Source organism: Cebus imitator, unplaced genomic scaffold (assembly GCF_001604975.1).
Source record: "Cebus imitator isolate Cc_AM_T3 unplaced genomic scaffold, Cebus_imitator-1.0 Scaffold34, whole genome shotgun sequence".
In the NCBI taxonomy this organism is placed as follows: domain Eukaryota; kingdom Metazoa; phylum Chordata; class Mammalia; order Primates; family Cebidae; genus Cebus; species Cebus imitator.
The window spans coordinates 5,536,605-5,562,181 of NW_016107349.1; the positions used below are offsets into that span (position 1 = coordinate 5,536,605).

The following is a 25,577-nucleotide window of genomic DNA, read 5'->3' on the forward strand; positions in this document are numbered from 1 at the left end:
AATCTTCAAAGTGCAGCTAGGACAGGAAATAATACAGGGTCGGGGGTGTGTGGAGGGGGGCAGAGAGCAGAAAAGTAAAGGAATAACACCAACTTCGCTGGCAACTTCAACAAATCCGGTAACTGGTGGCAAAAAATAGACTCTGAGGGCTGGGTCTGGTCCGGATGAAACGCTAGGGCTCCTTCCCATCCTTGAGTCTGGGCGCTGGAAGCCAGCCACGGGCGTCTTGCCACGCGAGTGCCCCTAGACAGCAACACACCCACTGGAAACGCACGTGAACAAAGCTCTCGCCCCCGGGAGCAACCGCCTGCGGTTTCCTGGTCGATCCTTGCTTCTCTAGGGAGCGTCAGGCGCACACAGGGTTAAGTTAGTTCCCTCCCTGGTAGGAGGGAGAGGAGGGGGAGGGGAAAAGCAGCACACTGTCTCAGGCTCGGTACCTAGTAGTTAGTTGTACGTTCGAAACCTGTCGCGGTCACTTGCGCGTTTGGCATTATCCATTGTCACCGCGGAGGAACGGGCACTGGAGATAACATTAGTGCCCACAAATCTCCGCGCCAAGGCTCTGCGCTACTCCCTTCCGAGGTGCACCTCTGCTCCTCCGTCCCGGGTGCCCAGCAGCGGCGAGGCGGCACCTCCGCTGCCGCCGCCGTGTCCACCGAGCCTCGGGACCAGGGTGGCAGTTCTCAACGATGGGCAGGAGGGACCTCGGCGGTGACCCCTAAAACAATACCATGCCCCGGGAGCCCAGCTGCTGCCGCGCCAGCGTCTTCCCTTTCCACCTCCCTGACCCTGTCGGATTCGGATGAGCCCACTGCGAGGAGAAGACGCAGCCGTCAGGTAAAAGGGGCTGCGGTGCCAGGTGAAGTTTCCAGCAACCTGCCGAGCTGCTGCTAAGCTGGCACCACGCTGTCTCTTTGGGGGATTTTTTTTTGAAACAGCAGGGGGTGATCATTTTAAGTGGGGTGTTCTAGGCTTTGTCTTTCACCTGGAGAGAAAATAGGCAGCTTAGCTCTCTCTCGACTTTAGAGAGAGCCGTTTGTTGGTCGAGTTCACCTCCTGTAAGGAGCTTCATAACTGAGTTCCGGGTCAAAACGCAAATTTGCTTGCCTTGTAGATTCATCGATGCTAAATTGAGGTTCCCGGAGCCCCTAACCTTGCCAGAGTCCAGCCTCTTACTTCCCTGATCGAATCTCTCAGCTTTCACGAGTAACAATCCTCTCCCCTCCACAAGCTGTTGTTAATGTCACCAGCGTTATTATCAAGCGGTTGTATCTAAAGACACCAGCCTGCTACCGGCTCGTAATCTGGGATCGATTAGTAGTTAAACAGATGCGGTGGATACTAATTCCTTTTCCTTCCAGTTAGGAGGTAGGGGGATGGTTTTTCCAAACCAAGTCCCTTCCAGCCCTGCTTGTCCTCTTCGGGCTGGCGGGCACTGAGCTGGGGCCGTCGCGCCTTTCTAGAGCGTCTGCGGAGGTGGCGAAGACTCGGGGAGCACAGGCGGCGGAATCGGGATGGAGTTCCCTGGAGCCGAGGGCGTGGGACGCAGGGAGAGGGCGAATAACGCCCCCAGTCGCTGAATGCAGGGGCAAGGAGCCAGCGAGGGTGGCTGGAGCCAGCTGCCACCGAGTCTCTGCACCAGCTTCGGGGCTCAGGGACTCCTGGAAAGATCCCTCCGCCGCGCTGACCACTAAGGGGCTGGTCCCCGCACTTTGAGCGCCGGCGTGATCTTTTCTCATTTGTACTCAAGCCCAAGATCAAGGTTGCAAGTTGAGGTCAGGGAAAGGAAGCCCCAGGGAAAGGAAGTCATATGGGGAACAGGGTGACTGTGACGGGCTGGATCCACACTTGACACCCGGGAAACTCCTATAGCGTGTGGGGCTCCGGCCATCAGCAGTTACTGGTGGAGCTGAGGCCACCGCTACTGTCGTCGTTGGCGCTTTGCTCCTGGAACCTCCCAGCAAGATGGCACTCACTGTCTATTCCCTCCCGATTAGCGCCCCTAGCCGCGCCCCCTCCTCCCCGGGTTGTGTCACACAGTGTGGGGAGAAGACGAGCTAAGTAAATGTAAGTCTACGCGCTTTCCTAGTCACCTTTGCATAATGCAACAGGAACAGCGACCCGCACGCGCCAACCGGGTAGTGTGCGCGCGTGTGTGAGCGCGTGTGCCAGCGTGCGTCTCCGCGCGGGCGTGCGTCTGGGTGGATCCTTGCGTGGCTTCGGAGGCAAATCGGGCGTTTCTCCAAGTCTTCTTAACATGATTTAGGCCCTCAGATACGTGAAGGCGGTAGACACAACAGGGATGCGAAGGAAATAAAAAACAATTGGGGAAGTAGTGCCAAGTTACTCAGGCTTTGAACTGAGGACAAGGAGCGCGGTCGCGCCTGGGGCGCGTCCGGAAATCATCTTCTGCCAGTGGCGGCCAACGCCCCAGTTCAACTCTTCTTCGGCGAGAGCTGAGTGGATCCCTTGGGGGGGTTGGTCCTGGGCTAGTTTAAAACTCTCGGGTTGCATCTCGCGTGGCCCCACAGACGGCGCGTCTCGGCGTAGCTCTTGGCGCGGGCTCGTTCTCCCTCTTCTGTTCAGATTGAGCCTCACCGGACTTGTTACAACATGACAGCAACTTACTGGAGGCAGGAGGAGCAGCATGAAATGAGACGAGAAAACCAAAAGCATCTCTTCCTCCCGAAAAAGAGACGTGCACCTGTTTTTGTTTGTTTTTTTTACATTACACTTTAATCTTTGGAAAGAGATTGCGAAGTGGAACGTTGCTTGTACACAAATCAGGCTGCTTAGCTGTCAAGACTGTTTCCTAATTTTTAGGCTGAATCTCTGGTTGTCTGCTGCAGTCTATGGGGAAATTTAACAGCACTTTTGCCAGAAGCAACCAGGGTGAAGGAGGAAAGTGGGAGTGTTTAAAATAATCCTATTAAATTCTGGATTATTCCCCCAGTTAAAGTCATTTAAGAAGGTCCAGGATGAGGGAACTAGTGATGGGGTGAGGAGTGGGGAGCACATCACCAAGGTTGCCTGCATTTGAAATAACGCCATTTTGGTTGAGAGGTTTGCTAGATTTTACCCTCTAATCTCAAGTTTCCATCATTTCTCAGTGTCTAAGTCATAGATCCTACGGCTTGGCAGTACAACATTAAGCAGGCATGGGGAAAAGCGCCTTTCAGGGTTCAGATGGTGGCATTATCCCTAAGGGCTGGTGGTAGGGACGGCCTGTGCCAGGTGGAGAGAGAGAGAAGGTCAGGGTGGCATCTGCCCTGTTAGTCCGGGGCTCTGCAACTCTTTTCAGAGAGGACAGGGTTAAAAGCCAAGTCTGACTTTGCCTCTTGGAAATCGCTGGGTAGCAGCCGCGCCTCCCAAGCATTCTTTAAACCAGAAAAGTGGGAGGGACTCCGGGAGAGAGGGAGGGAATGAGGGAGGGAGAGAAAGAGGGCTCTAGAAGCCGAGCGCGCCAGAGCGCGAGGGACGGAGGGAGAGGAGGAGCGCGGGAGCTGCGGAGGCGATCCCGCGAATTCATTACTGTAAACATCTCCGGGGGTGTCAGGAGGGGTGGGGGTGGGGGCCGCGGCGCCTACATTAGCCCGGCCGCGTCGGATTGAGGCAGCAGTGTGGTCGGAGCAGCCTCCAGACCCACGCCGGGCGGGCGCAGCACTTGGAGGGAGCCCCGCGCCCGCCCCCGCGCAGCGCCGCACGCCCGGCTCCGCGCTCTCCTCACTCACGCGTCGGAGGAGCGCCCGCCTAGCTCTCACGCCGAGTCCCGGGATCCTCCAAATCCGAGGAGCTCCGGCGCCGCGGGGCCGCCTTCCGTCGCCTTCCCCACTCGCCGTACTTCTTTCGGGGTTCGTTGGCTCGGCGCAGCGGAGGGGGAGGCGGAGGAGGAGAGAAGGCGGGGGCCGCGGCGGCCGGAGCCGAGAGAAAGTGGCATGCCCGAACCCTGGAGGCGGAGGTGGCGGAGGACGGGGGAAGACGATGCCGCAGCTCCGTAGGCGACGTAGGCGAGAGCGAGCGAGGCCAGCTGGGCGCCCCGGCGCCGGCCCGCTGCGGGGAGGCGCGCGCCGCTCTGAGGCTCCGGCCTCCGCACCCCCGCGCCTCGACGCTGCGGGCGATAGGGCTCGGCTCCAGCAGCCGCCGCCGTCGCCGCCGCCGCCACCCGGAGGACCCAGCAAAAGTTTGGATCTGGGGGAGGGCGCGGCGCTGAGCGGGATTACCACCAGGGCTGGAAGGAGACCTCGAGAACCTTTGCAGGTAAAGCGCGCCCCCACCCTCTCCTCCCAAGCCGGGCGGCTGGGCTCCTGCTTCTTCCCAGAGCCTTTCCTGCCCTCGCGCGTCTGTCGGAAAGTAAGAGGGAGGCGAAGTTCAAGGTCCCGGTGATGGGCACCGAGCGCTGGCAGATCTCTAGTCACGTTAGAGGGGCAGCTGTACGGACAGGCGCATTCCCCCCGGAGTGGATGAAAACCCTGGGTCCCAGCTGGTGCCACATCTTGTAGCTCTTTGGAAATTTGGAATGTGAATTCAGGGGCTTTTAGTATTCTTCAGTCCAGAGAAATGGTTCATGGCGTTCACTTACCGCACCGCCCCCGCGTTCACACTCTTACCCCTGTTTAGAATTTTTAAAAAATGATTTGAGCCCATTCCCTACTCGCCTGCTTCGTTTAGCTGGACAGCAAATTTCAGGGGTGAAAAAAGCTGCAGGCAAAGAGGAAAAAAATGTCCTTTCCCTTTTGGACATCCCTGGAGTCCTCCTTCCCTCCCTTCAGCTTCTGGCGTCTCTAAATAGGAACTTTAGAAGTTACATTTTCATTGAGGGGTGAGGTGAAACGTTGTTAGCTGTTGGTGATATGAATTTGCCACGATTGTCCATGTGTGTGTGTGTGTGTGTGTGTGTGTGTGCGTGTGTTTGGGGGAGGGGGTTGGTGGTGTTGCAGAGAGGCGGAATTTTTCTCGGTGGCCTGACGCGCAATCGTCCCAGGGTAGTGAGTGGCCGAGTGTGTGCATTGAGGCGGGGGCCGCGGAGAGAAGACGGTCACGTTTCCCGAACAGCAGCATTACTTAAGCTAAGAAAATAGCTGCAGCTCACTCCAAAAGCAAAAAGATTCCAGCCCCAACTCCCCGACGCCCCCTTTCCCCTAACTGAGTTTTGAGTTTCAAAGCAGCTCTCAGCCTTTGCCGCTACTATCTTTATTATCATCGTTATTTATTCACCTGGAAACTCATCCTGTCTTCTCTTGTGAATGGGAATCAGTCTTGAAGAACTGTTGATTAATTTTAGTAAGGGAATCTCTTGTAAAGCTTACAGTTAGCTAACCAAGTGCAAGGCACAAATCCGTGTAGCTCTCGCAAGAGTGCAAGGTGCTGATTAGATTTCTTTACATGTTGTATTTGCTATGCAAAGCCTCTTCTAAATGGGAGCTATTGCTCCCCACTCAGCTGGGAGGCTCCTTAATCACACTGGGTTTCAGGGCGCTTTGGAGCATGTCCACTCGCTCACAGGCTTATTGCTAAATTTATTATGTCTCACTTCTCACAGCCAAAAGCTAATACGAAGACTGGCTTCTATATCAGACCGATATAATCTGTAGGCTTAACCGGTGTGACCTTACTAAATATCCAATGAGAAAGCCCCCCCAAACATTTTTGAGGTAAATAGAATGCAGATTGCCGTTTGTCCAGGGATCTATTAGGCTGTTGCAGTGTGAATGTAAAATTTTAGGTCAGTATTTGACGTTTTAGGACTAGATTCTTATTTATTTTCATTACTGAACAACATGGGCCAGCTACCTATGATGGGAAAGCCACCAGCCACCATATTAGCAGAGAATCAATCTGTGGGTAATACGCATACCATGAAAAGTTGCTTCTTTCTCCACAGCGTTATTGCTTCAGCGTTACTGCCCCCTCCTTGAAAGCCTGAAACAGGACAGGGTTAAACCATTTAAGGATGTTTGATAATCACCGAATACAGTGCAACACCATACTGTCATGTCGAGTTGCAAATATCTTTGACTGGAGGAGGTTGGAAGATGAAATTTCAAACATTATTCCGTGTCTCTGCCAGTAGATACAAGAAATTGTAAAAAAGAATTGGGCTAGCTGTACTGTGGCAGAACCTATTACAAACCTAACATGGAAGGAATGCTGGTTTTTTTTTTTTTTTTTTTTTTTTTTTTTTTTTTTTTTTTTTTTTTTTATTTTTTTTTTTTTTTTTTTTTAAGCCCAAGTCTTAACACTTCAGTAGTTTCACTGCAGTTTTAGAAATTCCAGAGGATGCTTTTAGCAGAAGAAAGTAGATTCCCAAATGACACCATGCTGGGCTACCCTGGAGTCCCCAAAGCAGTCTTGGCTTTTCCTGTATGCTAGGTTTCAGATGATGTGATCGTATCCGAGTTTGACTTTGACCGGCTGGATCTAATTTGAACCTTCTCTGATGCCCGTTACATTTATATTCTGGCCTGCCGGAGAGTTTGATTTAGGATTTAGACATATCTCCCTAGAGCAACTTTTTATTTTCCCATTTTGAAGCTGTGGTTTCAAGAAAGGCTCAAGTATGTACAAGTCCAGGAGCTTTATTCTGTAGAGACCCAGTGTGAACATCTGATCTAGTTTGACTTTTGAGCTTTGTACTTTACATGGAAGAATTCCTGCTTCTGCGATCTGAAGCCTCTGAAGTTAAAAAACAGCAAGGGTGCCCGGCGGCTTTTGGGTTTGCTCTCTGTTTGGAAGATTCAAAAAAGGTCAAGGTGATGTAATATTTGTATTCAGGTCAGACTTTTCTGGATAATCATCTTTTGATATATTTAATTTCAATTCAAGCTCCTTTTTCACTAGATTACCCTAATAACTTTGTGGTTTCTGCCACAGTGATTCAAATTCAGTCCATTAGTGACCTCTATCTGTGAGAAGTGAATACTCATTGTTTTTTTTTTCCTTATCATCCGAGTCTGCAGATGATGTAGGGGGTGCTGGGGGTGAATCTCAACAGCTCTGTGGTTCTTTCTAGATATTTAAGTTTACCTGATTTGATTTTTCTAATATGGAGTTCAATATGGATAATGACATTTAATTACAGTAATAAAAATGTTATGGGCTAATAGAGAGGCAACTAAATGGCTATTCCATATAGCATTGACAATGTGCTCAACATCAATAAAACACCCCAGCTATCCACTGCCAATGAAGGGATTGTACAGTCAGGCTGACTATTGTTTTGGGATTCACAACGCTGCTGAATGTAAGTGAAATTTTATTGCTCCTAAGTGCTTACATAACAAGGGAAACTTGAGACCAGCTCAGAATATGTATGTGGTAACTAGACTTCATGGTAGCTGTGTGTATATGTCTTTAAATTCAGCTGTGCTTCTACTCTGAACTTATGGGACAGATCAAAGAGTGTGAGAAGAGTACTTATAAACAGATGGTCCTTTTAAGGAGACTTTAAAAATTGGATTCCTAACCCAGGTTTGTCTTGTGAGGGTTTTCAAATAGAAATTTTTATTTTAGTCGATTATTTTAAATGTTAATTGAAGACAAAGTTTACTGAATTTCTTAGGTGGGTGGATACCATTATCTGACATTTTCCAGATGGTTTTTGATCTAGTGGTGTTTGGGGATATGGAATTTTTAGGAGGTTTTCTTTCTTTTCCCTTGGGCAATTTTTACACAAAAGACTTTTTTAAGACTAGCTATTATTGTTATTTAAGTTAAACAATCACTATGGTACTTCAGCCAACTTTCTTACCTTTTCTACTCTCCAGATTGTTTTTGTGCAATTATATCTTTCTTTTAAAACTCCATGTCCCGAGTGAAGTATCAGTATGCTTTTACTTTTTTCAGTAATAAGGGACCTCCAATTAAGTATCTGTTTATAATAAAGCATACACACACACACACACACACACCCCTCACGAACCATTTTAAGACAGAGATCCTTTTCAAGGTTTTAAGTATGTTCCATTTTTAAAGGCTATGAAACAAATATTGTAATAAAAATATCCTGTGTTCTGATGAATACAGAGACTTATTTCAGCCTCATGGAACAGTAAAACACTGTATTAGTAAAATAATCAGTGGTATTTTGAGTACATGGTCAAAATCTGTTAGAACCTTCATGTTTTTTCTTTTTTTCTTCCTTGGCGAATTTCACATCTACTGGTCTTTTTGGTTTTCTTTGATTCCTTCGACTGTGGCTCTTTGAAGTGATTCAAAATTAAACAGTAGCTACTTTTTCAGGGAAATTCATCATGTTATGTACAAGATTCCAGAAGAGTTAATGATGCAGAAAAAGTCCTGTAAAATATCTTTCTAAAAGAAGTCCTTCTTTTGCAAGCTTCCCACTTACTGGCCTCCTGTACCATATGCAGTGAATTGGAACTTCGTTATTTATTTATTTTTCAAATACCACCTCTAACTTAATTTAATGTAGGATGTGTTTCTGCAAAAGTGTGCAGTGCCATGTGTCTTGAATTGCCCAAACAAAGCGGTGTCGTTGTTACATACGGATCTGTTAATAAGGGAAGGTCAGAAAAAATATCTTTATGTAATTGGGGAAGTCAAAAGGGCACGTTCATGATTCTCAAATGCTGGTCAGTTATTCTACTAATAGTTAATAAGGACATACTTTTCCTGGAAGTTTAATGGTTAAAGACCTCAGCCATTTTTGAAGCATTCGCAAAATAAATCTCTGGAGTTAATGCTAATCATTAGATGCTCATTAGAACCGAGCAGTTTCTCCCCCTACTTTGTTCCCAGGTTGCTTTTAAGGGAATGTGCAAGAAACTTGGAAAAAGGTCTTCTGTTCCCTTCGGTTCACAGGTCATATTGTTACATTTCAGTTCTCTTTATTAGAGCTTTCAAGACACAGATAAAAGAATCTTCTATCTGAATCCTTTAAGAACCTGAGGGCTTTTGGATTTAAACCCGCTGAAAAAATATCAGGTCCCAAAGTTTATAGATGATATTAGGCCTCAGAACAATTGAAACCACCTTCAGCAGGAAGCAAAAGAACAGCAGCTCCTAAAATTGGTTCACAAATATACTATCCATTGAAGTCAACAGAGGTCATATGGCTGAATGGAAAACATTAGATGCATATCAGTCCTGAAATAAGTTCACATGCTGGCGTCACTCTAGCCCCAGCTGCCTCTACGTGTCACTTTCATCAGAATCCAGCATCGAATAGTTTCCGCTCCCAGTTTGCTCCCAAAATTGTACTCAAGTACTTAGACAAAGGAAATAATGCAATAAATTGTAATATTCCTCATATCTACTAGACAAAGTGGAGGTCAGAGGTTAGAGGAATAGTTTGGGTGCATATGGACCATAGAGGTTCCAGGGAGCTCTTTTTAAGATTGATTTAGAAAACACATTTATACCCACCCTCATCACTCCTGGCCCTTACATTTTCAAGTTCTCACATCCAGGATTTCATTTATTTCTCACAACTGCCTCTGAATTGATACAGAAAAATCCTGCCTGCCTCACTTCTGATTGGATAACTGGAGCCACAAAGAAGTTAAGGGCTACTAAGTCTGAGCATTTTACATTTGATTATATAGATGCAGAATTCTGCAGATACGGTTGAGAATCGCAAGCCTCCAAATATTTAGACTTAAAATAATAGCATTTCACTCTTCAGCATTAGATTGGACTTAAAGTTTGCCTGTTCTGAATGAGTATAATCCTATGATGTAGGTATTTGGCACTTTAACTGTGGTGGGGAGTGAGAAATAAATGAGATTGCTTTGGGGGAAAAAAAGAAAACCTGCATTCTCATGTCAACATACTTCTTTCTACATTCAACCTTGAATGAATTACTTAATCTCCTGGAGACTTAATTTCCTCTCTACAGAGTTCAACAGAGTTGTTGAGAGGTCACATAAGATTAATGTGCGTGAAAATACCTTGATAACAATACAGTGTTATATTCCCATAAAGAGGCATTATTCAAATTGATAACATTTATCACTGCATGCCTGTCTTGTGCTGTGATAGACTAGGTTTTGTATAAATAAGATGGTAACCAAGACAGAGTCCTGCCTTCCAGAGCTTTCACTATTACGGGCTCAAGGGATATCGTCTAACCAGTACAGTGTCTGGTGGCTGCTGCATCATTTCTTCCATTCAGTTAATGATAGATTATCTCTTTTTCTGGGTTTGCGCCATTTTGATGGAAGTATCCATTTTAAGGATAAAGGATAATTAGGGCGAGTTGAGTTCAAGCATCAAACTTTTCCTTTGACAGCTTGGCTTGATCTGGAAATAGAATTTTGAGGATTCTTTTGGGGAAAAAAATATCATAAGTGTTTCCTGAAATGAAGTTGTTTCTCTTTTTGGTTGGGTTTACACTTAAGCCATCCACGTTACCTTTTGCAAACACATACCAATAGAAACACAGTGATTTTTTAAAAATTCTCTTTTGCAAAATAAGGCAGGCTAGTGCAAAGAGTCTTTTTAGTAGTTTGGCAAACCTCCTCAACCCATTCCCAGTGAATAGAAAGACAATTTATTATGAAACCAACATATATGCCAAAGCTTGGCCTTATTTTGCTGTTGTTAGTGTCATTAAGCCCTGTGAAACAGTTCCTTGCAGTATATTTCTGCATGTTTTGTTCATTTCTGTTTTTACTATTGTCAAATCTGAGACACTTAATTTTAAATGTTCCAAGACTGAGCATGTTTATTTCATTTTGCTGAATCGTTTACATTTAGGCCTTGGTAAAGGTTAATTCTTAATTGGTTTTGTGTTGCATAGTTGAAGACTTCAGAAAACACATGCCTTTGTGAAATCTATATTTATAAAATATGTGGTTGGATCCTGATTCTTGGCCAAAATGAATATTTCTTTCAGTGATTTGAGTTATGAAGTCCATATCCAACAACATTGTTTTCAATCTCTGATTTGCTATTGTCAGAGTTCTGACACTCACTTTTTTAGTTTTTTTTAAAGTTGATTAGAATTTTAGCAGTGTATTATAAAGTATGTGGCCACAGAACTCTATTTTAACATGAAAAATTACTTGCATAGTTTGGCAAAATTAATCTAAATACTTTTTGTACTGGCAGTGCTGAATGATATAATATTTGAAAGAAGAAAATATTTACTAGTACTTTGAAGAGGTCTACTAATAAAATGAGAAGCATCTGTAGGTATATATGTGGGGAATTAGTATGTGTTTATATCTGTGAAATGCGCCAACAAATATAAGTCTTATGTACTATGGGGAGGAAGTACTGTTACACCCTGAAGCTAGGTGATGCCAGCTTAGCCCATAGGTCCTTAATGTGGGAGAAATAATGATATAACCCAAGTAATTCTTAATTGGTGATTTTCTTTTCCAGATAGGTCTTAGGGAAACTGTAAAGGAAGAAAAGCTACAAAATACAATTAGAAAAATATTTAGGTATGACTGGCCTGATCTTCATGAAGGAGATAGTCTTGTGGAGGCCTCACCAAATGGTGACGAAAACTTGTTCATTCATTCAGGAGACGATTTTTGGCACTAACCGTGTACCAGGTGTAGAGTAAGAAGGGACAGGCCAAAAGTAGGTAAGGCATGATCCTTCCACTTGAGGTCAGCCAGGCTGGTGAGCAGAAAGGCAGACACAAAACCTAATTGCACTGCAGTTTTATACAAGATTGAAGAGGGTGCAGTCAACACTGTGTGTGCCAGAAATGCATAGTGTTAGTGAAAAGCACTCTTCATTTGGAGATGGACAGTCTTGGGCTCTAATGCTAGTTCCGTGACTTGTTAATTTTGTAAACTTGGCCAAATTTTTAAATGCCTTTTATTGACTTCTCAAGGAGAAAATGGAGGAAAAGACTAGAGCTATTCATCTGAGGATTGAGATAATTATTTAAAATGTCTACCTGTTCTGGCACATAGTAGAGGCCTAATGAATGCTTACTGCAGGTAGGTCCTTCTGTCTCCAAAATGATAATGATTTCATTGTGTTACCCTTACCTTCTACTGACCTGTCTCAGTTTGAAGAATCAGCTCGGTCCTCAGTTGACCTGTCTCAGTTTGGGGAATCCTGCCTAAGTTGGACTTTATTTGTTCATTGAAAGCATAGCCTTTGAGGCAATCACCCCCATGTCTTCTACCTTACAGCCATGTATCCTTCTACCAATGACCAGTGCCTGCAGCTTCTAAGAAGTCCCATGTCTAGATTATGACACTGAGCTCAGTGAGCTGTGGTTATTATGTCTTTGCCACAGTACAGAGATTTTTATCAAAATGAATTTTAAAAACTTGTCTCACACAATTCACTTTATACATGACTCTTAACAGGGCCATGAAAATATTTTATTGTAGAAGATTAACATGTAAATTATTGTTATGCTTGCTTAAGGGCTTACTCTATTCTCGTAGAATGATTATACCTTGCTGTGGACGTTAGCATCAGAATGATACTCTTGGCCTATTAGTTGAGTGTGGAACTATTTCTTTGAGAAGATAATTTTCAATGAAGTAAAGGAACTTCTTACGGTTTCTGCTGCAGATACTTCTGAACAAATAGCAGTGCTCAGATGTTCTGGTAAAAAATACATGGTACTGGGGTTTTTTTCATTTATCATTATAATTGCATGTATGTATACTATAATTTCTGTGTTCCGCTCAACATTTGAAATTTGCTCCTGTTTTTTTCGACACTATGAATCCGTAAATTTATGGATGTAGGAAAGCTGTATTTAACAAGATGTTAAACATGCCCCAGACCTCCAAGCTAGGAAACATAGGCTTTTTCTGTTAAGATCACATAATATATAATGTAATATATACATATAATTAATCAAATTGGACCTGAGAGAAGCAGGCACTAGAGTATATTTTGTAAGCTGTTAACATCTTAGTAAGTAGCTTCTGAACCAACATTCAACCCAACATAAAACAAAAAGACCTTGTTTTCCTACTTTAGGAAATGTAAGAGAGATTAAAATTCTTTGGGAAATGGTTTTAAAAAGTATTTTTGTGCTCAGATGGGTAAAGAACAAGTCCAATGGTGCTGACAGCCACGGAATTTAAAACTGAATTCTAATAATCTCCGACTCCTGAAGGAATGCCACGCAGACATCCATTTGAGTCACAAGCCTGTAACTGAGGATTTGACAAAGACTAAGTCCTCACTGTGTGCCAGGCACCATGCTAAGTTCTGTGCTAGGCCCTTGGGACACTCTTTCAGACAAGACTTCGTCCCTCCTCACAGAGAAATCTAATAGGTTGGCCTGTAGTGACTCTTTTCTAAACTTGACCTATCTGCTTGAACTAGCTGAAGGAGCTGGTTAGAAACACAGATTCCTGGGCCAAGAATAAGAACCTAAAGTCCAACTTCCTGTAACCATCAACACCTTAAGCCATATATGTTTAGAATTTATTAAAATCTTCTCATGGTCTTTGCTGTACTCAGCGTGTGAATCGTGAAGACTAAGGTGAATCCTGTTTTGATGGAGATTCTGAAATGAATCTGAGATGAAACCTGGGAATGTGAATTCTTGAAAGCTCCCATTATTGGAAATCACTGAGCTAGAAAGTTTTTAGAATTGTTTTCTGACCTGGAGAATCAGTGGCTTTTATAGTTCTCTGAGTTATAGTTACTTGCGTGTTTCTGAGCGTTTTTCTGTGTGTTTTGCCACATAGAAAATACTGCTCAATTTAAGCCTGTCTTCTAGAAAAGTACGTTCAGAGAGGGCAGATATCAGGGCTGGCTTCCCTCTTGGTAGCGGCAGTCTCCTGTATATTTTTGCCCACCATCAACATCCCCTAAACCATTGTACTGTTCTTGGTGTCCCCAGAGTTAATTTCCTAAAAAAAATTAATAAATCGTATCATACTCCTTTGGAAACCTACCTCTTGTATCCCCTATACCTCTGGATAAAGCCCATCAAAACTTATTATCATGCCATGTGAGATCCATGACAAACTGGATCTCAAACCACTCCTCAGACCTCATTGTTCAGCCCCCATTTCCTACACCCTCGTGTCAAAGATGGTGAGGCGGGGGCCTCTTGAAACTTTGCCTTTCCCATTCTGTATACCATTTACCTAGAACATGATTGCTTACTCTCCATTTGGCAAACTCTTCCTTTAAGACGCACGTGGATGACACTTTCCCTCCCGGTCACTCCTTCCTCTGGGCTTCTACAGCGTTTTGTTTGAACCTTAATTGGTTCCCTGTTTGTGTTGTATTATAAAATGTGTCTGCTTACGTGTCCATCTCTCTCATTAGACTTTAGGAATGTTGGCTCATTCATTTCGTCTCCGTGGTGCTAACAAAGTTGGTCCAATGTACCACATTCTGTGAAAATGTAACTGAGTTAGGAAATCGAATAGCACTGGCCAGCCCTGGAGCACAAGAAGATCTTTATAATCTAGTGAGAATGACTGCTTCCTCAGAAGTCCTTTTTTATTTCTATAGATTGATTGCCCAGTGGAGGGGGAAATACACCCACCATCTTTCTGCCTTACTCTGAGCAGGTTTGTCAGACAAATGTTGGCTGGTTAACCCAATCCTGATCAGCAGCAAGCTTTCCAAACCACACATGAGGCAATTCAGATGCCGCACTGGATAGATCTGTTTAAAGAAATAATAATTTCACTTGATGCTACGCCTTTCTTGGCACTGAGTAAAACTGTTGGTTAAGTAGATAGTCATGCAGATGTGGCTTTCCACAGAATGAGAAATTAAACTCATAGCATTAACTTTGTGTATCTGTCTTGGTGTAATTAATGAGAGCAAAGCAAAGCACTTGTGAAACTTTTTGCATTTGCTCTCTTTTTTTATTTTTTGCTTGTTATTATTTTGTTTATTTCATCCTAGGCACATTGTTTTCTGATGGAGGCCCCTGGGGACTCAGGGCTCTCCAGAGAAGGGAAAAGAAGGCTAGAAATCACAACTCCTTAATTTGGCTCCACAAAACACGATCCCCCTTAGTCTTCATGATTTGAACATTGAGCACAGCAAAGAGCATGGGAAGGCTACAATAAATTCTAAATTTATATGGTTTAATGTGTTGATGGTTACAGGAAGGTGGACTTTAGGTTCTTCTTGTTGGCCAAAAGAAAATTTTAGCAATACTTTGCTAAGTTTCCTGGTCGATTATCATCTGATGGACAAAGGTGATTTGCATGCAAGTGATGTGTTTGCAAACACACATTAAACTCACTCCAATCCCTCCCTTCCCTTTTTTCAACAAAACTTTCAGTGGCCGAAAAAAGTAGAAGAGTATAGAGCATAGTTTGATATGCCCATATAGTTTGATATGCCTTTGGTTCCAACTGGGCTGTCTGCATGTTGGCAATACTTTCCAAGCCAGTGGGAAACAAGTGTAAAAAACACCTGAGATGATTTTTGATAAGACACTACCCCTTAATACTGGAGGCTTGCAACACCACCCCAGATCTTTTCATGTGAATTTATGAGACTGTTTACAAACAATGTGCTCTTCTGATTTCTTGAATCACAATGAGTATTGTCAAGGCCACATTTCTCATCCAGAAGTCCAGCAATAACAACAACAGTAACAATATTAATGATATTGATCATAAGGTTTATTTAGACTGCTGCTTATGCAGCTCATATGTACTATCTCAGTTAAATCTTGTAAAGTAGGTTCTGTTGATTAAAGTTGTGAATAGCCTCATTTTACACGAAGGGAAACTGAGGTAGAGTTGCCTCAGATTGCTTATCTTACTTTAGAGTTCTTATATTACTTGTCTTCATAGCTTAGTTTAACACTGGATAATTTCGAAAATCAACTCTAAATTTATTTGTCCATTGCTTAAAAATCAAATTCAGAAGTGATTACTCACTGTCCAGGGGGTATAAATGATGAGCTGCTAACCAGTGGACCAACTTTCTATATTTGACTTTTCTAATAGATAACTACCTAAGAAATCATTAGTTAGTCTTTGCCACTTTTGAGTGAGAGAGATTCATCAGTCTCTCAATGTATTTCTGTTACATAGAAATAGTGAGGAATCACTAATTTGAAAACAAAGCATGACAATTTCTAGCACATTTTCAGTACTCAGGAAAGCTGTGGATACATGCTTAATGATTACAGGCTATATTTGTTGTAGAGAACGTTCTCCATTTCTTTCCCCTCACCCTTTTACCAGCACTGCTAATAAATAGGTAAATGGATTGATTTGAGATTTGCCTTTTCCCCTGTGGAGGTGATAATGGACAATGGAATGACCAGAGGGAAGATAATAGCATGAAGTGTGTGGCCTCTGAGAGGGCCTAGGAAAAATGAAGAAGTGCCTGTGTTATTAATAGGTCAGCTTCACTGGTTTTCTAAATCTATGTAATTGCTCAGGCGGTAGACTTTTATTGGGTGAAAAAATGACCAGAGATGGGCTGGGAAAGGCTTGTTCCACATTGATAAATGGAAAATACGCATAGTCTGTGCTTGCAAGTCTTTGCACTATTGAGTTAGATTTTTCACCATCCCTCCCTTTTTGCCCTTTCTGTGGTTGCACTCATCTTTCTACGTGTGTGAAAGTTGTGCTTTTTGAATTCTAGGGTTGTAATTAAGACCCTTCAGTTCTTTGTCCGTAGTATTTCTATGTAAATGTTATTAATACTGTCTGCATTATGTGATTCGTTCCTTAATTCCTTCACTTCCCTTGAAGCAGCTAGACTATGGCTTAGGTCATTTCTGCGTTCTTTTGTCACCATCTGCTCATTATCTGTCAAGAGGCAACTGTGGATTATTTCTTCCCTGGGCCAGTCTAACGGACTCCTTGATGGGGCTGATAAGGAAAGTAGGTACCACCGAGCTCTGGTAGCAGTCAGGTGAAAGGCTCTGCAGCCTGCCAGCGCCAGTACCGCATGAAAGCACCAGCGCCATTTGGCTTCCTGATGAATCCTGTAGTGTTTCTTCTGTCTATGGAAGTGCAAATTTAGCTGTATTGGATGGAACCAAAACACTTGCCCTCTGCAATTTGCTACTGAAAAATGGTGATGCCCTATAAAAGGAACTTTAACATACCAGTGTCCCGTGGCTAGAAATGGCTGCCTGGCTTGTCTGGACTACATACATCCACAAAGAATCAGCCTATGGCATGGTGTTCCTCTTCCTTCCTTCCAAGTGCTGAACTCACTTGGATTGTCCACTGGACTTCAGTGTCAGTGTGTTTTAGAATGAATTAAACATTCCCAATAAAGTCCTACTTGTGCCAAATTAACATTTCTTTATTAAACGAAGTATGCTGCCTAGAATCAGTAGTTTGAGTCTTCTTTGATTAGTCTCTTTTGTTCATCTTCATGTGTTCTGTCACTAGTCATAGGCACTTAAAAAGAATTCTGTTTTGGTTCTAGTGGGGCCATTGTAATTAAACCCATGTTCCTCCCTCTCTTTCATCTTTCCTTTACTGACCTGCGCACCAATTACATTAGTCTTCCTCATTCTTGTGCTGACAGAATTACTCTCCATTGTTTAGAGGGTCAGGTCTAAACTCCCCAGTTTGACTTTCAAGGCCCCTCTTTCTCAAACTTTCCCTAATCTTTCTAGAGAAAGTTATTCTTCCCTTCTGACCTAAATGTAGGATATGCCCCCATTTTTATCTTAATAGTAGCCCCAATATGGTATAAAATTTCACCAAATGCTTTGTCTTTATTTTCTTTCTTTCTCTCTCTCTCTTTCTTTCTCTCCCTCCCTTCCTTCCTTCCTTCCCTCTTTCCTCTCTTCCTTCCTTCCTTCTTTCCTTCTTTTCCTTTCTTCTTTCTTTTTTTCTTTCCTTTTTTTTTTTTTTTTTTCCCTCCCTTCCTTCCTTCCTTCCCTCTTTCCTCTCTTCCTTCCTTCCTTCTTTCCTTCTTTTCCTTTCTTCTTTCTTTTTTTCTTTCCTTTTTTTTTTTTTTTTGGTGGAGTTTCACTCTCTTGCCCAGGCTAGAGTGCAGTGGTGTGATCTTGGCTCACTGCTGCAACCTCCATCTTCTGGTTTCAAGCGATTCTTCTGCCTCAGCCTCCAGAGTAGCTGGGATTACAGGGGCCCATCACCACGCACGGCTAATGTTTGTATTTTTAGTAGAGATGGGGTTTCACCATGTTGACCAGGCTGGTCTTGAACTCCTGACCTCGTGATCTCCCCGCCTCGGTCTCCCAAAGTGCTGGGATTACAGGCGTGAGCCACCGTGCCCGGCCACTTTGACTTTTATTTCCTGAGAGTGAACTCTTCTAGGGAATGAACCCCCAAAATCTGAGACAGGTCTCAGTTAATTTAGAAAGTTTATTTTGCCAAGATTGAGGATGCGCACCCATGATACAGCTTCAGGAGGTCCTGGTGACATGTACCTGGTGTGGTAGGTGCACAGCTTGGTTTTATACATTTTAGGGAGATATGAGATGTCAGTCAGTGTGTGTAAGCTGTATATTGGTTTAGTCCAGAAAGGTGGGACACCTGGAAGCGGGGAGGGGGCTTCCAGGTCACAGGCAGATGAGAGAAAAAATGATTGCATTATTTTGAGTTTCTAATGAGCCTCTCCAAGTGAGTCAGTCAGATACTCCTTTATCTCAGTGAGCAGAGGGGTGACTTTGGATAGAATGAGAGGTAGGTTTGCCCTAAGGAGTTCCTAGCTTGACTTTTCCCTTTAGCTTAGTGATTTGGGGGCCCCAGGATTTATTTTCCTTTCACAAGGGCAAAAATAATGCTGAACAAATATTTGAGGAGCTGAATTGAACTCAGGCGTGTGGTTCCAACCTACTTCTGTGAAACTTCCATAGAGTGCCACTCTGTCTACCCCATATATGCTACTTCCCACTAGACTTAAATATTGGGTGAATTAATATTTACCAAGTTTGCCCAAATAACTCTGATATATATGAATTTTAAAATTATCTAATAGAAGAAGCTTCCTTTGTTCCCTTCGTGGAATCTTTTCCAAAGCAGTGCAGCCTCTTGCTTTGAAAACAGGAAGGTAGAACATTCCAACAGCACCATGAGTCCTCTGTTTGTATTTGTAAAACCTGTACTCTTTCCAAGCCTCTAGGCAAGAACAAATAGAAATAATCAGAGGCATTAGAACTTGATTATGTTGAATTAGATTCTTATAACTGAGGCTTTTGATAGCCAAAATTAATTGTGCTATAGTTTATATTGAAAGAGATGCTTGTGATATTGCAAAACCATAGACTAGATTATTGGAAGCTTCTAAGACATCTGGATGTTTTGGAAAATACAACAATCACATGCTTTTTATTATCTCCAAAACTGTATTCTTTTTAAAAGGGAGCTGTGTACATGGTACAAACAGGAGGCAGGGAAATACTGGGTAGAAGAAGGTGGTCCGTGGCGAGGGCCACACATTCAAGCCTGGACCCATGGCCCAAAGTGAGAACATGCATTACTGTTTTCCCTGCCCGAATACTGCCTTTTCCAAAACCATCCTGGCCTGGCCTGTCCCTTATCCTGTACCCATTAAAAACCCCAGGCCCCACCAGCATAGCAGCAGGGGAGACAAGAGAATAAGTAGCTGGACGTTGGAGAGAAGCAGCTTGACTTCAGAGGAACGGCTTCACAGTGGGACCTCAGAGTAGAGTTTGGCTGGGGATGGCCAAACTCCAGCAGAAGACCACCTTCCCACTCCATCCACTTTCCAGCTGCCGATTTCGATGAGAGCCACTTTCATCGGCAATAAAATCCTCTGCAGTTATCATCTTCAGTTCGTTTGTGCAACCTAATTCCTCCTCGATGCCAGACAATGACCCAGGTGCCAGTGTAAGAAGCTGTCTCACTGACCCTCCACTGAGCTGTCTAACACTTATGCCATCCATGGATGGCAAAACTAAAAGAGCACACTGTAACATACACCCTCGCTGGCAGCTCCTAGATGCTGCCATGGGCCTGCACAGAGGTTTGCTTCTGCCAGTTGCCCAGAAGCTCTTGTCCTGGCCTCTGCACCTGCTCACCTGTGTGCTTCCCTGTCCATGAGGGGTTGGGAGCTGTGGGCTCAGTAAACAAACTAACCCCTTTGCGAGTCTTCTGAAGGGGTCAAGGGAAATGATATTTCGTTTCATAAAGATACAGAGTGGACATAGAAGGCCATGAGGTTTGGAACCAGACAGACTGGATTTGAATCCCGGTTCTGCCTCAGGCAGCTAGGATGACTTCAGCATGTTTCTTGATGCTTGTGTTCATGTCTACTTCCTCAATTTTTCAGTAGAGAGAAAAATAATACTCATAGGACCATTCTGGTGAATTGGTGAATAGATTGTGTGATATGTGCCGCACTTTGAGTACTGGTGTGCATTAACTCCCTATCCCTTTGCCCTTCAATGTGAAATAATATGAATTCTGTAGCTTATACATAGCTTTTTTTTTTGTCCTGCATAGATAAGGCAATTCTCTAAGGCTATGTTGTCATTCTCCCAAAGGACCTCTCTGTGGGGGCACAGTACATTTTGCCTAGTTTCTTTTTAACAATATTTATTTCTGTGATCAAGAAGAAGATAAGGTACCTTAGAAGTAGTCACTGTTCTATCTCAATTTGGACATGCTTGATGAAGAACTCTTACAATCACTTATTTCCAGGAAAAAAAATATTTTTGCCATCTCATCACCTCAAAAACAGTAGGCATCATGGATTATTGAAAGGGAATTACCCACAGAAATTGCTCTTAAAAATGACTGCCTGTAGAGGAGGCTGGCTTATCAACAGAAAAAAAAAGAATTTTTCTACTATATTTCAGCTTGTCACTATAAATGAGAAAATAGCCACATCCGTAATATAGTCTATGGGGACAGTGCTGTGAGTGTTTCTACTAGGTGGAATTCTGAAGTAAGAGGTTCCAAGAATGAGCATTTACTCTTCAAAAACCCCAGGGAATGGATATTAGGAATTAGGTAAATAGGAAATGAGAGCCTTTTCAAACAGGGAAGCAAAAAAAAAAAAAAGGCAGATCAAGTAAATGAATTCACTGTGGACCACATTGTGGAAAATGTGATGCGATATGAGACACATTTCATTTACATGAATGACCAGTGTAATTATAATCAGCTCACGAGTATTTTTTCTTTTTCTGCATAGTATTAACATCATCCAAAGTTAAGAAGGTATTTTTTCATCTGAAAACCCTACAGTCATGCAAAATTATGTAAACTTTTTCCTGATGTTTGGAGAGAAATTAGGGTTGTTTTAGCCTTTACTTACATTTCATTTTAAGACTTATCCACAATCTAGAAACTCCATGTTAAGAGATAAAGAAGGATCTATAGAACACATTTTTTTTAAACTTAAAACAAATGGATATTAGAACTGATATTTGATCATATTTTTCTTTGTGCTGAAGGATTAATCTCCTTGTGTAACACCCTTTGAAAATCTGGAAGGGGTTTCATGGGAAAATTGTAGCATTTCCTTTATTAGCTACTCTTAAAATAACAAGAATAATTAATCTGCTGGTTTAGCTTAAATTTAGCCTTAACGACAGCCACGCACACAAGCTGGCTTGTCATTGCCCCGTCCTCCTCCGTGATTCTGTCTTGAGAAATCATTAATGGAATTTCTATGAAAGTATATAGCAAATAGGTTTCTGAAAAAATATTACTATTCAAATAATTCATCATCTTTAAGAGGCAGAGATTTGTAAATGATTATATCTAGTGAGAAATATTTAATTTCATTTAGCTAGTAGCTTAGATGTGATTCTGATTCCACCTGTTTACCAGAACTCCTAAAGAGAAAATGAAGGAATTTAAACTTCAAATCCCATTTCCTTTTCTTTTTGAAATTAAAAGCATGTTGCTGATGGGGGAGCAGTGGTTGGTATCTGTGCAAGGTGGTACATGGGACCATTTGATCATAACTGATGTTATGTAAGGAATGGGATTGCCTGGAAAAATTAAGAAATAGGAGGGGTGGGAGAGAAATTTGAGAAAGGCACAGGCATGTCACTGCTGGAAATCCCCTTCTAGTATCTCCTTTTCTGTTTACAGTAGCTCTTACCCTTCTCCAAGGGATGTGTATTGAGAGTTCATAAAAAAAGTAAAATGGCTCAAGTGTTACTTCCATTTGTCCTGTTTATTGTTGCGGCTAGATGTTTTTGACTAATTCTCATTGTATCCTAAGTTCTTTACTAAATGGATGGATGAATGTATGCATACATGGATGAATGGACACATGGAATAGATGAGTATATACAGGGGTTTTACCCTGAAATACCTTAAGATTTATTGTATTTAAGATTTTAATGGACCTGACTGAGATTACTGATGACTTAATTCAATTATTGCCAGTGAGAAAAGGTAGCCATGCAGTGAGAAACTTGAAGGTGAGAACTATTTTCCATAATCTTTTCCATTTTTGTAACTCACATGTTTTTTATTTCTTAAAGTTTCTGTTTTGGTTATCATTTCACTTCTTTATCTCCTAAAGTAAGTAGGTAAGGCATATTTATTTATCCCTGTTTCTAGGTTCTCAGAGAGGAAAATGAACTACTGAAGGTCATGTTCCTTTCTGTTTTGTGCATCTGTGTAGCAGATGGACAGCTTATCAACAACTCTTGCCATTAATTGGATTGTACAAGCAATGTGGGATAGTCAAAAGATCAATAGGATAGTGGGCAGGACCACTAAATTCTGGGTTTGATGCTGCTCCTTAAAAAAATCTGTGATTTCTATAAATTTACTGAACCTTGGGGCACTGTTTCTTCATTGATGCAAGGCCAGACATTTCGACTAATTCTGATTCTCAGAATCTAGGGAACTTGCTTTAGTGGTTAGAATGTGGCTCTGAATTTAGTTCTACTTGGGTTTATGGTTGTCTTCGCTGCCTCATAGCTTTGTTACCTTGGCAAAGTATTTAACCTGTATAAGCCTCAGTTTTTTCATCTGTATAGTGGGGACAGCAGTAATAAAATCCCTTCAAGAGTTGCCATGAGGATTAAATGAGATAATCCACAGGAGGCATTTTGCATAGTGCCTGGTGCAATTAAGTGCTCAATTGATTATTAGCAGATCTTCTATTGTGGCTTATTCAGAAAAAGTTAAGGTGAGTGTCACTGATGTTTTCAGTAAGCAGTTGTTGTTAACAGGTTCCTTTATGACTGACCCAACAGCCCGAATCATGCCCAAATCAAAATCGTTAAAGCTCTCTAAAGGGCAGATCCCACAATGTCCCACAGGCCTCTTCAAAGAGAAAAATCGCCCCAATAGGAGCTCAGCAATTGTTTGAGGATGATAATGTTGATAATTCCATCACAGCACTGGGTTTTCTGGGGCAGACAGGTAAGACACGGAGACCTTTGGGTTGTTGGCAGGATTTGGAGGGCTGATTGTGGAGTCTTTGATATGAGGAACTATTCCTGTAATCCTTCCAAGGCACCTAAGCTGCCGTAAGTAATGAGTCTTGTTGCTCATGTATCTGATGCTTCTGCTACCGTGTTAAGTCTCTGAAACATTTGCCAGCCTGACATCCAGGATCTAGTTGTAGAACACTGCAGGAATAATGGTATTTTTTCATGTGGTGCTCAGCATATGACTCCCATTTTTGTGAATTAAAGACTTTCAGGTAAAACAGTTACCGTGAATAAGGCATGGAATACCTAAGAGTGCAGCCAGCTTTACCTATTGGCGTTTTTCTTTCGATTTGGTTAAGATTCTGTGAATATCTGCATTTGTTATTGTTATGAAATGCACACCCACCTCTTCTTTGTAGCCTTCAGAAGGAGCAAAATAATTCAGTGTAGTGCAGTGTTAAGGTTTATTGACCAAGAAACTCAAATAAGGACAAGAGGTGATGATAAAATCTTAGGATGCAAACAGGGAGTTTAGCAGTGGCCAACTTTTAAATGCCTGTGCCCAATAATCCACGCGCTCTCTCGCTTAGTGAGACTATGCTGCTGGGACCATGTAAAGTAGGGGTGTCCAATCTTTTGTCTTCCTGGGGCCAGATTGGAAGAAGAAGAATTGTTTGGGGCCACACATAAAATACAAGGATAGCTGATGAGCTAAGCAAAAATCACAAAAAATTCTTATGTTTTAAGAAAATTTATGAATTTTGTTGGACCTTCATTTAAAGCTGTCCTGGGCCACATGTAGCCCATGGGCTATGGGTTGGACAAGCTTGATCTAAGGGTTGTTTTTTCTTGTTGAATCCTGTGGGGACTACAGACATTAGATTCATACTTTTATCCCCAGATCCAAGCACCGATTAGTCATCAGATCAGGCATTAACAAATATTTGTAGAAGGAAAGGGTGAGGACGGAAAGGAAAGATTGAGGGAGAAGGAGAAAGGGAAAAAGATTAGAGCCTACCTCCAGTAGGTGATTAGAAATATTTTGTTGTTGTTTTTAGTTTCCGTTCTGTATTGCCATTTTGGGGAAAGATAGAGTGTTTTTGTGCCATTGAAAAACAGCATTAACAGATGAGTTTTCGGGTGTCTTAAAACTCAGCTCCGCCTATATGATGGACACTTGTCCATACTACTGTAAAAACAATAGATTCAGTTTTATATTCATTAGCTTACAGGGTAACGTAGATACTTGTCAAATGTGGTTTTGAGGGTTTACATTGGAAAGAAAAATTTCATCAGAAGTAGGAAGCAAAGCCTCTCTTCTCTTTTTATTTTCATTTGGAAGAAAGGGGAGAACATCTCATTTTATTCTTTTTTAAAAGAGCATAACTTATTAGAAGGCTTTGTTACACTCTGCAGGATACTACCTGTATTTAAGTTAAAAAAAAATTCATGAATGAGCTAGCAGTCAACAAGTATTTATTGAAGCCTTATATGCCAGAAAGCTCAAAGTGTTAGTTTAAGTGGTCTTCCTGAGGGATTTAACAAAATCGTCTCACAAAATACACTGTAGAAGATAAACATTTATCAGTGAGCCGTCGCAGGCAGCAAGTGTCCTTGCAGCAGAGTGGACGTATGTGCTTCGTTTTCCGACATGTTAGTACATCTGAGAAGTGTTATCCAGGATGCATAGGGTGCACGACGTTTTCATTGTTTTTAAGTGACAGCGGACTACAGATGGCTCTCAGATCCCCTCGGATCACTTCTCTGTGGTTTGTGTACCTATTTGGAATCCTCTATTCCTTTCAAGAATTGAAACCTCACATTCCAATTAAAATTGCTTAGAAATTCAGCTCACCCAATAGGGTTGTGAATACTTTCTTCTCAAGTTGCAGTATTTCTACTTCATCCATTATTTGTAAAATTGAATTCATTAACTTTGACCTAAATAATTAGTGTTGTGAATATTAGTCTAGGTTTTCATCTAATCCGAGGAATGAGTACTTATCTTTAGCTTTTCCTTTCCGATTATAAAAATAGAGCGTTGCTGCTATAAATTTTAATAAACACCCTAGTTAGGAGAGCAATTCTGTCTGTCATTACAGGATGCTCATTAAAGGCTGACTCTGAGGTCCCTTTTCTCTGTGGCTAAAGGTGGTGGTTTGACGTCCTACAGAGTCAGGGGTGGCATCTGTCACATGCCACTTTGGCAGAATGCACTGATGTGGATTAAAGACCTATAACATCAGCTGGGAGCGGTGGCTCACACCTGTAATCCCAGCATTTTGGGAGCCCGAAGTGGGTGGATCACGAGGTCACGAGATCGAGACCATCCTGG

At 42.6% G+C, this 25,577-nt stretch overlaps 1 protein-coding gene across 2 annotated transcripts in view; it reads left to right on the forward strand.

Moving 5' to 3' along the window:
• Positions 1-442: 442 nt before the first annotated feature.
• FLRT2 (fibronectin leucine rich transmembrane protein 2) overlaps positions 443-25,577 on the forward strand; it is a 99,205-nt gene continuing 74,070 nt past the window's right edge. Inside the window, exon 1 of one of the 2 annotated variants that reach the window (XM_017524618.2) lies at positions 443-837. The gene's annotated coding sequence lies outside the window, so the exon portion shown is untranslated. Of the gene's footprint in view, positions 838-3,442; positions 3,534-25,577 lie in introns of those variants that run through there. The other variant, XM_037737102.1, reaches the window with a different exon arrangement.